Source organism: Equus quagga, chromosome 17, assembly GCF_021613505.1.
Source record: "Equus quagga isolate Etosha38 chromosome 17, UCLA_HA_Equagga_1.0, whole genome shotgun sequence".
Taxonomy (NCBI): Eukaryota; Metazoa; Chordata; class Mammalia; order Perissodactyla; family Equidae; genus Equus; species Equus quagga.
In genome coordinates, this window is record NC_060283.1 from 7,985,599 (window position 1) to 8,002,495 (window position 16,897).

General features: G+C 62.9%; 1 protein-coding gene across 1 annotated transcript in view; it reads left to right on the forward strand.

Annotated features, from left to right (window-relative positions):
- MACROD1 (mono-ADP ribosylhydrolase 1) overlaps nucleotides 1–16,897 on the forward strand; it is a 151,093-nt gene that overhangs the window by 119,495 nt on the left and 14,701 nt on the right. The window lies entirely within an intron of this gene.

A 16,897-nucleotide genomic window follows, 5' to 3' on the forward strand; every position in this document is an offset into this window, starting at 1 on the left:
GGGGTGCGCCCGGCAGCCGGGGTGCGTGTGGCCGGGTGGGTGCGCTCGGCGGGGCGAGGGCCGGCGGCGGTGCTTGCGCGAGCGGCGGCGGCGGCGAGCAGGGCGCGGGGAGCCAGGCTGTGCGGCCGCCTCTCCCTCGCGGCGGCGGCGGCGGCGGCGGGGGCCGTGCGTGCAGGCGCGGAGCGGGAGGGAGGGGAGGAGAGGGGGAGGCGGCGGGCGGGGAGGAGGCGACGGGGGCGGGGGCGCCGCGCTGCGCACTGGCCGGCGGGACCCGGCGCGGGAGGCTGCGCCGCCGCGCGGGGACTCGGGCCCAGCCCGGGAGAAACGGCCTCCGCGTCCCTCTCCCTCTGCCCTCGGCTAAAATGGCTGGGGGGTGGGGGCAGATTGGGGAGCCGGCCCCCCCCGCGGGGGCGAGGAGGGAGGCTCCCAACAGCCTCCAGCGCGGGGGCGGGGGAGGAGGAAAGGGGTTCTCGCTCACGCGCCGCCTCCCCTTACACGGCTCCTCTCCGCACCCACTCATTCATCCATCCTTCCAACCATCCATTCATTCATTCGTGCGTCCACCCGTGCATTCATTCACAAACAGATACCCAGCGCCTACTCTGCTTGTCAAGGTAACCCTTCCTCCTGCCGGGCGCCCCTTCCCCACGCGGTCCCCTCACCTGCGCGATGCTCCACCACGGGCCGGGTCAGATCCCAGCCGCCACGCCCCACCCCCTCCAGCCCCTGTGACCTTGAGCAGCGAGTTACTTAACCTCTCAGAGCCTCAGTGTCCTCTGCTGTGAAATGGGAGCATTAACTACCTACCTCCCAGGGTTAACTAGACTGTTGACGGAGACCTTGAATGGGAAGGAGTGAGGGCCTGCCGGGCGCACATTACGACTCCGGACTCCGGGAATGTCTGCAGCAGCTGTGTGGGGTCTAGGGTGGGGGGACCAGACCTCTCTCCTCTTAATCTGGAAAGTCCCCGTGCTCTTGGCGTTCTCTAGGGTCCTAGGAGCTCTCTGTCGCCCAGCCTCACCCTGGTCAGACCTTGTCACCAAGCTCATCCGTCGTGTCCTGCCTTCTTTTCCCTGGAGGCTGCTCCCAGTGAGTTCCCACCTCTGCCTAGAACCTCCCCAGGCCCCACTGCTCCCAGATCCATGCCCAGACTCCCCACAATCCGGCTGGGACCCCTCCCCCCAGCCCAGCCCCACACCTCCCGCCCACTGTCCCAACTCCAGGCCGGTGCAGCGGTCTAGGTTATGCTGCTCTTTGCTGCCCTTCAAGGCCTGGCCAGGCCACCCCTTCTCTGGGAGGCCCTCCCAGATTCTCCCTGGGGGAAGGTTGCTGTGAGGGATACCGGACCCTCTGTCCCCCACCTCCTGCTCTCTCCCATCTCTCTTGCCCCCAGCCATGAGCAGACTGAGGCCTCGCCTGAGGCTGTGCATGCCCCTGCCTTTGCCTTCCTGCCTCTCCCGCCTCACCCCTCCCTTCCCTTTTCCCTTCCCTTCACTCCCTTTCTTGCTCCCCCCACCCCTGCTTTCTACTCAATTCACCAAACAGCTATTTTTTCCTCCCAATTTTTATTTATCGCCCAAACAGCATTATACCAACAATAAAGAGAAAAATCACCCACAATGCCACCGCCCTGTGGCATCAACAGCCTCTGTGCCTCCGCTCCCTTCCAGGCTTGTCCATGCACCAGCGGCCGTAATTCTCACAGAGCCACGGTTTCTGTTCCGCCTCCCAGACCCCCAGATGGACGTGGGGGCCCTGGGGCTCCGTCACCCTCTGTCGCACTGAGCGTGTTGCTCAGGAATTCTGTGCGCATCTTCTTTCTCTTCTAGACCGAAGCCCTGGGAGGAGGGACCCCTTCGCATCCCAGACACAGGGCTGGCGCAGAGCAGGCTCTCGGTGCCTGGAGTGGGATGGATGGTGTGGATATAGCTCTATGCGCCATGTCGGCCTTAGATAGCAAAATACCATCTTCATGATGGTGGTTTTAATGGCTGCATGATATTCCATCGAGCTGATGGACCGTGGCTCGCTCAGCCGCGCCTGGGGCCGCAAGCAGTTCAGGGAATGTTTATGGCGGTTCTCTGTGTGCCGGGCGCTCTGGGGCACTGGAGACCAAAAGTGAATCGGGCCTGGCTGGGCCGCCCTCCCCTCCCGCACAAAGCTGGAAATCCAGCAGGGGGTGGGCACCTATGTGGTTATGGCTCGGCGGCATCCTGCTGAGACAGACGTCATGACCATGTGACCCCAGGACACAGGGGCCACGTCGTCTGCGCCAGCTTCCTGGGGAGGTGGCCCCTGCGCTGGGTCTCGGAGGGTCGGGAGGAATGTTCTGGGCAGACACCAGAAGCTGGTCCCGGCTTGTTCACGGTGTGAAAGAGCCAGAGGTTTGGGGTCAGGAATTCTTGGCTGGAGCTGGGGGATAGGAGTCTCTGGCCATGGTGGGAGATGAGGTGACTGATGTCAGCCAGACCAGGTATCCAGGGCCTTTAACAAACCTGGGGAGTCCGGACTGTATCTTAAAAGGAGTAGGGTACCAGAGAGGGAGAGTAAGTTCAGCAGGGGCACTGTCAGCTATGAGATTCACAAAGATCGCTTGTTCATTCAACAAACACTTGCTGAACTCCTGTGTGCTGTGGGGCTCCATAAGGGCGCATGATGAAGACAGAGGGGCCCTGGCCCAGGAGGACTGAGCTAGTCTTCGAACGGGGCACTCACAGAAACGTTCTCAGCACGAGGAAGCGGAAGTGACCCAGGCACAATTTGTGGCTTCAACCCTGGGCTCCCCGGCCCCAGCTCCCCTGCTCCCAGGGCAGCAGTAACACGGGCAGCGTCTGGCAGCCAGATATCGAGGACCAGCCACTGGGCAGCCAAGGTCACCCTGGCCCTGCCCGCAGCACCCCTGCCTCCCCCACCATCCCTACCCTCTCAGGAGTCCCCAGATCTGGATTTTCTTGGCCACCTGACTACTTCCCCACTGGTGACCCCGGGTACCAGCCCAGCGTCTGTCGATGCTGCTCAACTTTCTTATCTTAATGGGGCCGTCACACACCTCCTGGGGCTTGTGTGACAGTCTGACGAGGTCCTGAGAGGAAAGTGCTTTGTATACTGTGAAGTGCTGTGACACCACCACATACCAATATTATATTGTTGTCAACCAAGGTTGTCCCCCCTTGGCTCTGCTTGGGCCTGTCCTGGGCTGGGGGCAATGGAAGGGGTGGCCTGACTCAAGGGTGGGGCGGGATGTTCCGTGGGCATCCCCAGGGACCCCTGAGGCCCAGGCTCTGTGCTGGGTGTCCAGGAGTGGAGCCCCCGTGGGCAGTGGTCAGGGGCCAGCACCAACAAAGGGGCCCAGAGCAGATGTTCAGAGAGTGCGACCCTGGGATCAGCCAGCCCCCTGACAGTCAGCACAGCCTCCCCCACAGGCCCCAGTGTGGGCATCGTCTCCTGGTGGGGGAGGGTGGGGCTCCAGCCCCCCACCTGGAGCCAGAGAGCCTCCTAGTGGACTTCCTGCCCCATCTCTGGGGTCTCGGTCTTGGATATCACTGCCCTCCCAGATCCCCAGGGTTCCCTGTGTCTGGGGGCACCTGAGAGAGAGCTCCCAGAGGTCACTCTCACTGAACCCCTGGCCCGTCTGGTTCCCAGACATGGCCCCCCGGCGATGTCCCTTGCCCCCTGCGATGTGTCCATGAGTCGTGGGCGTGTGGCCTGTGTGCAGGCTGGCTGCACACATCTGAGTGAGCACACCAGCGCCCCCCAGAAGGTCCCAGCAGCTTCTGTGATCCCAGTCTCAGTGCCACCACGCTCCCCCTCCCGCCGCTGTGCATAAAGCTTCCCGCCTGCACAGCACAGAGGGTTGGGGCTTCGCAGGATCAGGGTACAGGAACGGCAGGGGTGGGTCCCAGCGCTGAATTTCAGGGGGAGCAAGGGAGCAAGGCCTCCAGCCCAGGAGGAAGTCGCAGAGCGGGTGCTTTGGGAGCACACACGGCAGGGACAAAGCCAGCGTCTCCCGAGCACCCAGGAAGGGTCCCCAGGCAGCTGGCCGGAGAAAGCTGCTGGCCAGTGCGGGAGCACACCCACTCGGCCTGCTCCGGCGTCTGCCTCTGGGCACCCTGCTCCCCCAGCACTGAAACAGGCGTCCCCCTTCCCTGCGCTGTCCCTCCTTTCTGGACGAGTCAACTCCTACTTACCTCTCAGTCCGGGGCTTGACCATCTTGTCCTCCGAGAGGCCTCCCCTGACCCCACCTGTCCTAACGAGGTCACCCGCTCTCTCTGCTCCCTCGGCTTTCCCTCGGTGGCACTTAGCTCCGTCTGTGATGGTGTGTGACTTGTGCCACTGCATTGGGCATCTGCTGGATGACGCGTTCACATCTCTGAAAATCGGGGCGCGGCTGGTGGCGCGGCGTCTTCCTCGGTGGTACAGAAAATAGTGGCGAGACTTGGGATCCACGGAGACCATGTTCCGTGCTGTGTGTTTTGTTAGCGTCCGTCCCTCCCAGCAGACTGGGACCACCTTGAGGGTCTGCCATGGTCCCTGCACGTCCCCAGCACTTGCGACAGGTCCCGGCGTGTGGGGAGAGCCGTTGGGCGGTGCTCAATGAGTGAATGGATATGATGACAATGACGTTAATTAGCGTGAGGCTGAAATAGCCTTGCAAGGCCGCAGGGACAGAGTGCCCAAGGCCAACCGTGACCTCCCAAACTGGGACCTGCCCAAGATAATGGTTCCAGGGGCTCCAGGGGGGCCAGACACACTTCCAGCTACTGGGGAGCGGCAGGGTAGGGTGCCAGAGGGGGTCTGGGGGGTGATGGGGAGGTGAAGTAGGGAGATCACAAGTGACAGCTGTCATTCCAAGCCCCTGGGTGGGTGGAAGAAAGACAGCAGAGAGCTGGAACCCGGCCTGGACACAGGCGGGAGGGTGGTCCCCTGGGGACGAGGGTTCCGTGCCAGCTGCCTTCCACGGCCCTGGCAGGACCGCGGCTGCTGCCCAGACTGCTCCCTGATGGGCCCTCCTATCCCTTGGGAGCCTTCTCTTCTCCCCACAAATGACGTCACCACCCTTCACCCCCCCATCTCCTCCAGACCCAGGCTGCCTCTCACTGGTTCCCTCCCTCCCCGACTCCCTCCCCGGCCTTATTCCCAGCAGAGGTGACACTTTTCATGGTGATTGAGGCATTTTTTGACTCTGGCTATCATTCACCTGTTACACACATCCCAAGTTCAGGAGGGGACACGTGACCTGTGTCTAGAAGGACAGTCTCCCTGGAGGGACCGACACATGCCAACGCACCGAGGGGTGCATGGTGAGCAGCTCCGGGCAGGGGGTGGTGGAGAAGGGAAGCAGAGGTGAGGTGAGAAGTGTAAAGAGAGGGCACAGCCCCAAGATATTGGGGAGCCAGAGAGCAGGGTCCCCACGACTGTCCGAGGAGGGAGAGGGGAGGGCGGGGCCGAGGATGGCGGGCGGGAGACGTCCAGGTTTTGAGATGAGAGACTCAGAGACCCCAGCTAGGGTCCCAGCCTCCAGTGATGTCCCCACCCCCGCCACTGTGCCTCTTCTGAGCCCTGCAGACCTCCTTTTCAGGGGCTCAGAACTCTGTCCTCCTGGCCTCCTCCCTCTCCCACCCACCCAGTCCGAGTCTACCCCCTCGGTCTCCCCCACCCCCAGGGCTCCTGAGGCCTGATGCCCACGCAGGCCACCTCCTTGGGGACTCAGGCAGCTGAAGCCACTGGAGATAGTGTGGGGGGGCAGTGGGAGTCCGCGGATGGGGTGTCCTGAGCCTGGGGTCCCCCTCCTCGAGTCCTGGTGGCGCAGAGCTGTGGTGCAGCGCTGGGTGAGTGGGGTCCCTCAAGGCCCCTCACCTGCCAGCCACAGGTGCAGCCACGCCTGGTGGGTTCGCAGCTAAGCGCACTGCTGAGACCCCGCCTGGGAGGAGCCAGAGCCGGGGGAGGGGGAAGATGGCAAGATGGGGAGGGCACTGGCGGTGGAGGGGGGGTGGGGTTGCCCAGCAACCAGCACGCTCTCGCTGCCGAGGAGGGATTCTTAAAGAGCTGAGCAGCAAGGCTGGGCCTTGGAGGGGCCGAGATGTGGCCTCGCATACCAATGGCTGCTCCCATTGCCTCCTCCTCCTCCTCTCTCTTCCCTCCTCCTTCCTCCACCTCCTCCTCCCGCCCTCCTCAGAGTGGAGCCCCAGCTGGGAGGACATGAGGACAGCAAGGTGGGGCACCCAGGCCAGGGGGACCCTGAAGCAGCCAGAGCAGGGACCAGGCTGGGGTCCTATCTTGTCCCCATAGGACACGGCCTGGGAGAGGGTAAGAGGGCCACCCCGAGGCCTCAGAACAGGGGCGCCCTGGGCTCCAGGACCCTCAGCACAGCCCCAGCACCCGGGACTCCTCACCCCCACCCCACCTGGCCCCTCTGATGAAGGAGCACTAGTTTCGGAGCCAGAAGAAACTGCCCCCTCCTAGCTGAGTGACCTCGAACCGGCCACCTCCCCAGCCTTGTGTCCCCAGAGTCCCAGACGGGCTCAGGAGCCATTGGTCGTGGGCTGCCCGGAGGAGGCGGGCCTGACAAGGCTGTGTCCAGTGGGCAGTTTCTGAGCAAGTCCTTCGTGGTGTCTGACTTAAATTCCCTGGGCAGCAAGTGGTTGCCACCCTTCTTCTGTCCTTACTGAGAAGAAGGGACTGTCTGTCTGTTCGGCCGCAATGCAGGGCCTCATGTTCCAAAGGCAGCGAGATGGGGACTCGACACCGTGGGCTTCTTCCAGTGCCTTCCCTTCAGGGCCTCAGTTTCCCTTCTGTGCCCGGCACAGAGGGGCTGGACTAGGTCAAGCCTGCCTCGCAGGGGTCCACGGAGGAGCCTCTGATTTCTGCCACCTGCTCTGAAGCCACGGGGCGCTCCCTCCCGGCGTCCTGCACATTTTACTCACACACAAAGTGCTCCCTCCGCTCACCACACTGAGCCACATTCAGAAGCGGATGCCGTGCCTGATCCATCCTGTCGCCCGCAGTCCTCTAATTGGTCCCTGTGGGTTCAGCCTCGCCTCTCCTCTTGGCCTTCTGTCAACCCATCCTTGGCCACCACCATCTCCCCAGCCCCTGGCTCCAGGTCCACCCCTTCAGCTCTGAGGAGGGCCTTCCTAAAGTGCAAGCCCGACCCTGCGCTCCCTCACTCCAGCACCTGCCATGGCTCCCCACTGCCGTGGCAGAAGGCTCAGTTCCCCGTGGGCCTGGCTGCCCCTCTGCCCTCATCTCGGCCACACTGTGCTCTGCAGATCCCCTCTGGACATTTCAGCCAGGCGGGGTGAAGCAACCTCTGTTGAGTGAATGAATGAATGAGTAGCACTAAGAATAGCTCTTCGGTGCTGGGCCCATGCTGGTCTCTGGGGTACAGAAGTGACCAAAGCGGACTGGGTCCTCTCCCACAGCTGCCATGCTGGCAGTAAACCAGCAAACAAATTTGAGGACGAGATCATTATAGCACCAGGGTGTGGGCTCCGAAGGAAATAAACAGAGCTATCAGAGGAACAGGGCAGGAGGCACTTTAGCTGGGTGGTCGGGGTGCAGGGGGGCCTCTCGGAGGAAGTGACATTTTCATTGAGACCTGAAGGAGGAGAAGGAGCCAGTTTGCAAAAAGCTAGAAGAGTGTGCCGGGCAGAGGGAGCCCTATGTTCAAAGGCCCTGGGGCATGAAAAAGCCAGCCCTATTCAAGGAAAAGAAAAGAGGCCAAGAAATCGGGGAAGCAGAGTGTGGGAGCAGCCATGCCTTCACGGCCTGGAATGTGGATTTTCGTCTAAGTGTAATAGGAAGCCATTTGAGAGTTTTAAGCAGAGAAGTGACAGGATCTAATTTATATTTTAAAACGATGATCTGAACAACCACTTTGGAGAGCAATTTGGCAACAACTAGTAAAGTTAAAGATGCTCGTATACCATGGCCCACGGTCCTGCTCCTAGGCACAAACCGGAGAGAAATTCTGGCACGTGCACGCCCGGGGGGTGTGCAAGATGCCACCTCAGCTGTGTTTGCCAGCGACAAAACGGGCTCGCTTGACTGCTGGTCAGTGAGTGGGAAGATGGGTGGGTGAGTGGGGACAGTCCCCCCCCCCCAGCCTGGAATATTACACAGCAGGGAAAACACACCGACAGGAGCAGAACGGGCCCGGCTGGCTGCGTCTCCCACGGGTGACTGTGAACGGTAGCAGCCGATCCCAGGATCCACTCCACGGCAGACTCAGGCTCGCAGAGCTGGGTACTAGGTCGTTGGGGGCATCGATGGTAAAATCCCCAAGACGATACAGGCCGAATTCAGGGTGGTGGGTCCCTCTGTGGGGGAGGAGAGGACCCCATGCTTCTGTCTGTTGTATATGTTGCGCTGAGTGGCGGGTCAAGGGGCCATGGATATGTGTGTGTGTGTGTGTGTGCGTATATGCCTGCTTTTACACGTATGGAATCAGCAGCCGAGGATCCTGGGTGCTGGAGAGGATGGAGTGGAGGTGGAGGGGCGGGGGTGTCGGTGGGAGGAGCTGGTGGCTGGACCTTGTGGGGAAGAAAGAAACGCAGCCCAGGCCTGCGTGGCTGTGCAGACCCAGCGTTCTTTCCTCCTCCAAACCCGTAGTTTGTTTCCTGCTCAAATAAAGCCCCTGGTTTTCTCCTTTCAGAAAGAAAACTGAAGCTCAGAGAGGGCAAGGGGCTGCCTGGGGTCACACAGCAAGCTGGAGCAGAAAGGAACCTGGGGTCCTTCCTTGGAAGGAGTTGGGCCTGTCCAGCTGGGGCTGAGCAGAGGGGTCAAGGCTGCCTTTGGGACCCACACGGACCCCGAGCAGTGGAGGAAGGGTCCATGGCCTCCCGCCGGGGCTTCTCCAGGCCCCTCCCCCAAGGACAGTTTCCCCTCTGTCCCTCTCCCACCCGCCAGGGCTCTCTTGGGCCCCAGCCCCTCATCCTGCGTGGATGGAGACTGCGCCCGGCTGGCTGGGGCCCAAGTCATCTCCTGGTAATTGGGTTTCAGAGATGCTCGTGGTTATGCTAATGGTGGGCCACTGAGCTCCCGCCCTGTGGCTCCAGGGGGAGGGGAGGCCCAGGCAGCCGCCACCAGGGTCCCACAGCCCTGCAGCGCACAGCAGTCCCCTGGAAATCGGACTGTGTGGTGCACACCCCGGCTCCCCCACTTCCCAGCTGTGTGACCTTGGGCAAGTCCCTCAACCTCTCTGACCCTCTATTTCCTCACCTGGAGGAATGGGTAAAATCGTGTCCTCTCCTTGGGCTCTCGGGGGTGGGGGGGGGGGGAGGGAAGGGCGAAACGAAAGGACCACTAGAAACACTTGGCCCGATGCCTGGCACAGAGAATTTGCTCGATAACTGAGTTCTTAACTATTTTTCGTTTCTGTTGGAAGTCTGAAAGGTCCTACAGGAAAATGTGAGCTGGGGCTCGTGGAATCTGCGTGATGCGCTAGTGGGTGACTCACGTTTCTTGGTTTTTGTTTACGTATTTTATCCAATTTGGGGCAAGGAACGTGAATTGCTTGCATAACAAACGCCAATACGCAGAAGGTGGCGGGGGACGGCTCGGAGAGTGGGTGTTGAGGGGCATTGGGGCCCAAGGGTTTGGGGTCCAGCTTGGGAGCTGCCAGCCAGGAGGCTGGGTCCCCAGGGGCAGAGCAGGAGGGCACGAAGGAGAGGCCCGGGCCGGCGGGACCACAGCCACGTCGCTTGCTTGGAGCTTGAATGGCTGACTGGGTGGCTGCTGTGGGGAGAGGCCTGAGGGCCCCCCACACGGCGCGGACAGGGCGGGGGGCAGAGTGGGGTGGATGGGTGGGCAGTGGGGAGCTGGGAGGAGTGGGGCCAGAGTGAGGGAGCCTGTCAGAGGCAGGCAGAGGAAGGGGCACTGAGCACAGGGCCCGTGGGAAGGCGGAGGCCAAGGGGGAGACCCTAGAGGGGGCCCAGCTGGGTACCACTCCCGACAGACTGGGAGAATCCTGGGGCTCCGCTCAGAGAAGATGGAGTGAGGGGCTCAGTCCTGGAGGCAAACAAGCCGAATCTGGCTGAGCAGGATGCTCAGTGGTCCAGGCTCCAGAGTCAGACCGATGGGATTCCGATCCTGTCTCCACCCCGCTAACTCCGCAAGCCTCAGTTTCCCCATCTGTCAAACGGAGCTGCACATCCCGTGAGGTCCCTGTGGGTCTCCCTGGGAGGCTGGTGGACAAACCTCAGGAAGCAGGAGCGGCTGTGGTCATGGGTGTTCATCCAGCCTGGCAGGGGCTTGTCTCAGCCTTCCTCCCAGCTGACCCAGGAGAGCCGGGGACCCTCTGCGCCCAGGGACCACAGCTCCTGCGCCACGGCCGCCGTGAGGCTCCACGAGGCTGTAACTTGGTGCTCGATGCCCGGCAAGGGCCTCAGTTAACTGACCGCCCCGCCCCACAGATGAAGAGACTGAGGTCCCAGGAGGTGGAGCAACGCCAAGAGCACAGGGGGGGTTTCGGGACCAGGCCCTGCAAAGCTCTCCCTGCTAAGGGCTGTGGCCTTGAACCAGCCATTTCGCTTCTCTGGGCCTCAGTTTCCCCATCTGTAAGTAGGGGGGAAGGGGTGTATGGATCCATCTACACACGCATGCAGGTGATCCCTGGGGTCCCGTGCGGGAGCCTGCAGGCGGTGATCAAGGTGACCCCTCCCCTATGAGCCGCCCCCCCCCCCCCCCCCGCCCCACCACCCCTGCAGCTGGGGAGTGGCCAGTAGGGCTCTCGCTTTCCACCGGGCAGCCTCACCCCGGGGAGGGTGACCTTGGCCGGAGGGGACAGAGCTTGTCAAACACGGCCACTGCTCTCACAGCTTGCGATGCCTTTGAAGTCTCTTGTTTTATCTTCAAAAATTCAGCACATTTCACATTTTATTCCTTCTGTGGGGTGTTTCTAATCTAAAATGTGTTTTAAACGACTCGCCCTCAAGTTACACAGAGACCCACCTGGCCTGCAGGAGTGGGGGAGGTGACTGGCCTTGAATTCCCAGGAAAAACCCACCCCCAGAACCCCCCACCCTGTTCCTTCCCCGACCCCCGCCCAGTGGGGCTGGGGCCGCCAATTGGTCCAGCAGTCGGTCAGTCAACCATCACCTCGCGGGTACCAGACTCTGGGGTGCTGGGAGCAGTGGGGGCTCGGCCAGCGGGGAGGCAGGCCAGGAATGGGGCAGCTGCAATGGGGGACACTGGTATCGTGGGAGTTCCTAAGGGGTTCCCACTCCCTGATGGAGGTCTGGGAAGGGCACCTGGACAATGCAGTAGCCAGCAGGTCCCCATCCTGCCCGGGGTGGGCGGCTGCTGCCCCCACTGCCCCCCGACCTTCTCTCCTGTTTCTCTCTGCCACTCACTCTGCTTCAGCCACAGCGGCCTCCTCGCTGTGCCTCAAACCCACTAGGCCGGCTCCTACCTCAGGGCCTTTGCACAGGCTGTTCCCTGCTGGGGCTGTGCCCCTCACAGATGGCTCCCTCTCTTCAGCAGGTCCCTGCACACTCCTTCTAGATCAGCCCTCGGTGGCCCGCCTGCCACTCTCTCCTCCCTTTTATTTCCTTCACAACCTCTGGTGCTCACAGCAATTCTAGTTCAAGTTGATTCTTGTTCTGTTGATTCTCGACTGCGTGCCAGCAGGGCCTTGCCCATCTGTGTCTCAGAGCCTGGCACCTCCTAGGGGCTGGACGCCTATTTGCCAAAGGACAGGCAGCTGAGCTCTGGCCTGGCGAGGGAGGGTGGAGGGGAGCGGGCCCGCCGGGGGCTGGGTGGTTTGGGGGAGCAGCCCCCAGCTCTGAGGGCGTCTGACGCCGCGTGTGGAGCAGCGTGCAGGGGCCCGTGGAGGCGGTGGCCTCCGGGAGCCCAGAGGAGCCGTGCCGCCTCAAGGTCACCGCTGTGCCCGCTCGCCCACCCTCCCCCTGGCCCGGTACCCTGCTCAGCACTTTCCTCGGTCACTGCGTTTCCTCTCGGCCGGCCCGGCCCCCGCGGGCGCCCCTCACCTCCCCCCTCGCTCCCCCGCTGGGCTGGAAGATTGAGTCCCTGTCAGCTCCTCCCCCGCCTCCTGCCGCTGCCCTTGGACCCGCTCTGTCGCCTGCACAGCCCCACCCCAGGTCCTGCCTCAGAGGGCACCCCCCGGGGGTGGGCTTTTCTTCTTCAAGGCCCATGGTGACAGCCTGGGCTTCCAACCCCGGGCAGCCCGGCTGAGTGACCCGGTGGGTCCGTTCAGTAATCGTTAGTGGGCACCTGCTGTGGTGGGCTCCATGCTGGATGCTGGGGACGCACAGGGCTGGGGCGGGGCAGCAAGGTGGGCACTTACTGGAAGGTGAGGTTTCTGGAAGCCGTGATTCATGGCCCCACAGAAGGGCATAACCAGGGACCAGCTCTAGCCCCGGGTAGGTAGCTGGGTGTGCTCACCAGGGGTGTGGTCTCTTCCAGGCAGAGGTAACAGCCCATGCAAAGGCCCTGGGGCTGGAGGAAATGGGGCAAGTTTGAGGACCTGGAGCATGGCCCAGGGAGAGACAGGGGAGAGGGGAAGTGATGGGGTGATGTCAGCGGGGCCCATTGTCCTGGAGTTTGCTGGGGCTGGTTCTTGATCCTGCGAGCAAAGAGGGGCTTCGGGACAATTCAGTTGGGAAGCTGGGGATAAACAGGAGATGCTCGAATCTGCTCTGTGAGGAGGTCGTCTCCAGGCCTCAGCCTGTCACCTGTGAAGTGGGTTCGTCAGAACGCCGTCCGCACGGGGTGAGGATCAAATGGGCCCACGTGAGTCCGGAGCTGACCCGGCCCAGGCCCAGGCCCTCTGCCGTCGCGGGCCCTTCCTCTGTAATAAAATAGGAAAGGTTAGATTTGATGATTTTCTTGGCATAAAGACAGATATATTAACATTGTGTATTAAAACATTTTCTTCAACCTAAAAGTTCATTTTTCTTCTGATTTTAAAAGAAATTACATTTTCGTGGGTCCCTAAAAGAATTATGGCCCCCAAGCACATGCTACTGTGCCCCTCCTGGGCCTGGGTGGGGGCAGTTAGGGTTAGCGTTAGGGTTAGGTCTGTGTCTGCCCAGCAGGGGCGGGGTGGAGGCCACAACCAGAAGAGGGAGAGGGGACTGCGTGCCCCGGAGCCTCTGCTCTCCCCCCACCGACCCCCTCCTCCCCATTTGTGGTCCAAGCCCCATGTCCAGCCCCCCTGCTCCCACCCCATTCGGTCCCCTTTGATTCTGCCGCCCGCCCGCCCGTGGAGAGTCAGGCACAGACAACTTTGTCCTTGCCCAGCATCCCCCCGCCCCCCATCCAGTGGCTCCTCACTGCATCCCGGGAACCTCAGCCTCACTGAGGGGCTTCTGTGCCCCTGCCTGAGGGGCCCCTCCCTGCACTCTTTCCTTGTCTCTCTGAAGCTGTGCGGCCCTCCCTCCAGCCTCAGACACGTGCCACCTCCTCTGTGAAGCCCTCCCAGTCTGCAGGCTGCACTGGCTCTTGTCCCTCCCCCACCATGGCCTTCACCTGCTCCCTCCCACTCCTCCAGGCTGGGAGCTCCCGAGGCCCAGGGGCTGTGTCTTGCTCATCTCTGTACGTTTGGTGGCACCTGGCAGACGGTTGGCACCCAATTAAAATGTTTCGCGTGGAGGGTGAAGAAAAGGCCTGCCAGCTCCGCCTTCCCCGGGGCCTCCTCCGACCTGTAGTGACAGCGGCCAAGCACTCAGGGTCTGGCCTCTCCCTTGCACCGGGCGGTGCCCACATGCCAGCCCCTGACCTGGGCCAGGAGCTGGGCACAAACTGGGGAGCGGGTCCACCCTGCCTGTGGGGACAAGCGCTGGGGTCGGGGGGCTGGGTCCCACAGGAGGTTCCTGGGCCTGAGAAGGGGTGGGGTGGGCAGGGGTGAAGGTGGGGGCACTGCATGAGCTGCAACGTGGGGGCGGGGCAGGGCCGGCAGGATGTGTGGAGGTGGAGGGCGAGGCCCCAGGGCCCCCAGCCCCTGGCCCCATGGGCCACTGTCAGGGGACAGAGGATGTGGCAGTGACTGGCTTCAGGGGTGTGGTCTGCATTCCACCCCAAGGTCATAGGCCCAGCGGAGCGTGGCGCGGGCACATGGGGGCCCTGTGTGGGGGCCGGCAAGCAGACTCGGATGGCGGGCTTCAGACCAGGCGCCCCACAGCCCCCAGGGTGGGTGCTCTGGCCCAGGAACCACGCCACCAAAGCCAGGACAAGCCCCCTGCCCTCCCCACGCCCAGCAGGAGCTCAAAGACCCCTGCTTTGCCAGGCCAGTTTGCATCTCTTGGGTGGGGCCGGTCACTAGCCCCCACTTGGACTCGAAGTCCAGTGCTCGTCCCACATCACGTGGCCGCCCACCCATCGCCGTGCCTCAGACAGAGGGAGCGGGCCTGGGTGAGGAAAATGGATGCTGACGACCAGCATCCTGCTCCAAGCTCCTTCCCCCACTCCCCAGGCACTCTGTGAGCCTCAGGTTTCTCATCTCAAAAATGGGCTAATGACCAGTTGTGATTTAGGGCCTCAAAGCAAACTGAGGGAAGCATGGGGGGCAGCAAGGGGAGGAGCCGGAAGTTGAAGGCCCACAACCGGGTTCGGTGAGGTGGGAAGGGCCAGCGCTGACCTGGGGAGCCGGGAGGCCTGGGGCCACCCTGCCTCCGTGGGAGGCTAGTGGCACACTGAAGGGAGGGCCTGTTGGTATCTGTGCTGCTCCCCTTTTTCCGTGTCCTCCTCAAGCCTCTAGGCCATTCCCTCGAGCAGCCTGGCCCAGCTGGAGGGCCTTGGGCAGCCTGATGGGGCACCATGTGGCCAGGTGGCCAGGCCCCTGGGGAGAAGGCCAGACAGAGGCCCAGAGGAAAGAGGAGCTGAGGAATGGGGTCCAGACCACTGGGCCACCCCCTGGGCCCCACCCGTGGGACTGCCAGGCATGGTGGGCTGAGGGAAGGGGACGCTGCTGGACCAACCTCCTAGGATGCCCATTGAGCCTGGGGACAGGCCAGTGACCAGGTCCTCTGAGCAGCCCCACCTGCCCTTCCCCACCTGTGACAGGTAGCGCCACCTGGCCCACCCTTCCCCCAGCTTGGCCTGGAGAAATCCTTCCTCTGCCCCAGGCCCCCTCCCTTCCTCAGCCCCTGGATGTTCCCGGCCCCGGCGGACATCGGACAAGTTTACCCCAGTCCCCCTGCCTGGGCAGGTCCACACACGGTGGGGTTTAGGGGTGCCAGGCTAGTGGGGGGCTGGCATCTCCTTCCAACAGGGGCCTGCAGAACGGCGGGTCGGGCCCCCTCCCCTCGCACCCCTTCGAGGCTCACTGCCAACCCATTTGGCACCAAGCCCTCTGTGAGCGGGAGCCAGCTCGTTTGCGGCCGGTGTTAATTAAGAGAGAGAGGTGAGGGGGGGCGGCAGGGAAGGGCTGCGGAGGGCAGCTCCCGACAGCTGCCAGGACTGCCCGAGGGCCGAGGGGGCCGGGTGCTGGCCCGGGGCCCACCTGAGACGCCCGGGCCTCCCACGCTGTCCAGATGTCCGGCCCTCCTCTCTGCAACCAGACCTGCTGGGATGGGGGCAGGTCAAGACCCCATCTGAAGGGCCTACTGTGTGCTCTGCCCGGGCGTGGAGGAGGCAGGCCCCACCCTGGCTGGGGTGGGGGGACAGCCTCCCTGTGACAGTCCCTCGGGCAGTCTGCCTTGAGGCCGGCCTGCTTTGTGGCTTGGCCTTGGAGTCAGACAGACTCATTTCCCATCCTGCTACTTGCCACTGTGCCACTCTGAACTTCGGTTTCCTCATCTGTGAAATGGGAACAATTGCACCCCCCCTGTGGCTTTGTTGTGACAGTAAATGGGATCGTTTGTGCAAAACACTCAGCCTGTGCCTGGCAAATGGTCCTCGCTCTGTCCTCGGAAATGTGCGTTCCTGGGGCAGAGGCCACATCCAGAGCCTCTGGGGGCCCAGCCCCCTAGCAACCCGCCGCGTCTGCCTGGGGGTCTGGCCCTGGTCCGTCCACTGCTGTCGGTTCTGGCTTGGCTGCCTCCCCTCCTGCCCGGCCTGCCTTCCCCCATCGTCCCCACGGCCCCCCACCCCTGCTCTGGGAGCGCCCAGCCGCTCCTCGCCTCTCCATCTTAATTAGCTGCTTGTATTAATCTCGCAAGTAACGTGGCAACTTGCAGCCCTGGGTTTTCGGGCTGTGGAATTAATTATTCCCCGAGCGAAGAGCTGTCAGCTCTGGGAGACCAGCCACTCGGAGCTGCCCGACACCACTTAGCAGCATCCACAGCTTCCGCTCCTGGCCCGGGCTCTGCTCCGTGTCCCCCTCCTCCAGAGGGGCTGCGTCAGGACCTGGGAAGTAGGGTGGGTGCCAGAGCCAGGCGCCCTGGGCCCAAGGGGCTGAGGCACAGCTGGTGTCCCCACCTGGCAGCACCCAGCGCTCGCCCTGACCCACCAGCGGTGGACAAGGATTCAGCTGGGCGGCCAGAAGCTGGAGCTCAGGCCGGGGCGGGCGCATGGACCTGCATGGCCCCGACACCCCGGCCCAGAGGCTGCCGGCTTCACTCTGCCCTTGTGTCAGCCTCATGGGGAGGCGGGAGGGGGAGCCGGCTGGGCAGAGCGAGATGGACAGGGCAGCTACAGCAGCCACGGTCCAGCTCCCGTCCAGGGAAGGGGCAGGGGGCCAGAGTTGAGGATCCCTCTCTCTCCCTTGACCTTCATACCAACCCTGCAAGGTGCCCTATTCTCCTCATTTTACATATGGGGAAACTGAGGCACAGAGCAAAGTGACTCTGGTTGACCCCTGCTTTGGTTCCTGTCCCGGTGCTCTGGGCCCTCCCTGCGCTGTCCCGGGATGGGGCCCTGACATCCATCGCACGTGGTCGCTGTCGTCCATGAGGCGCCCCCAGCCCAGGTTCACGGCCTTATGTTCTCCCCACGCAC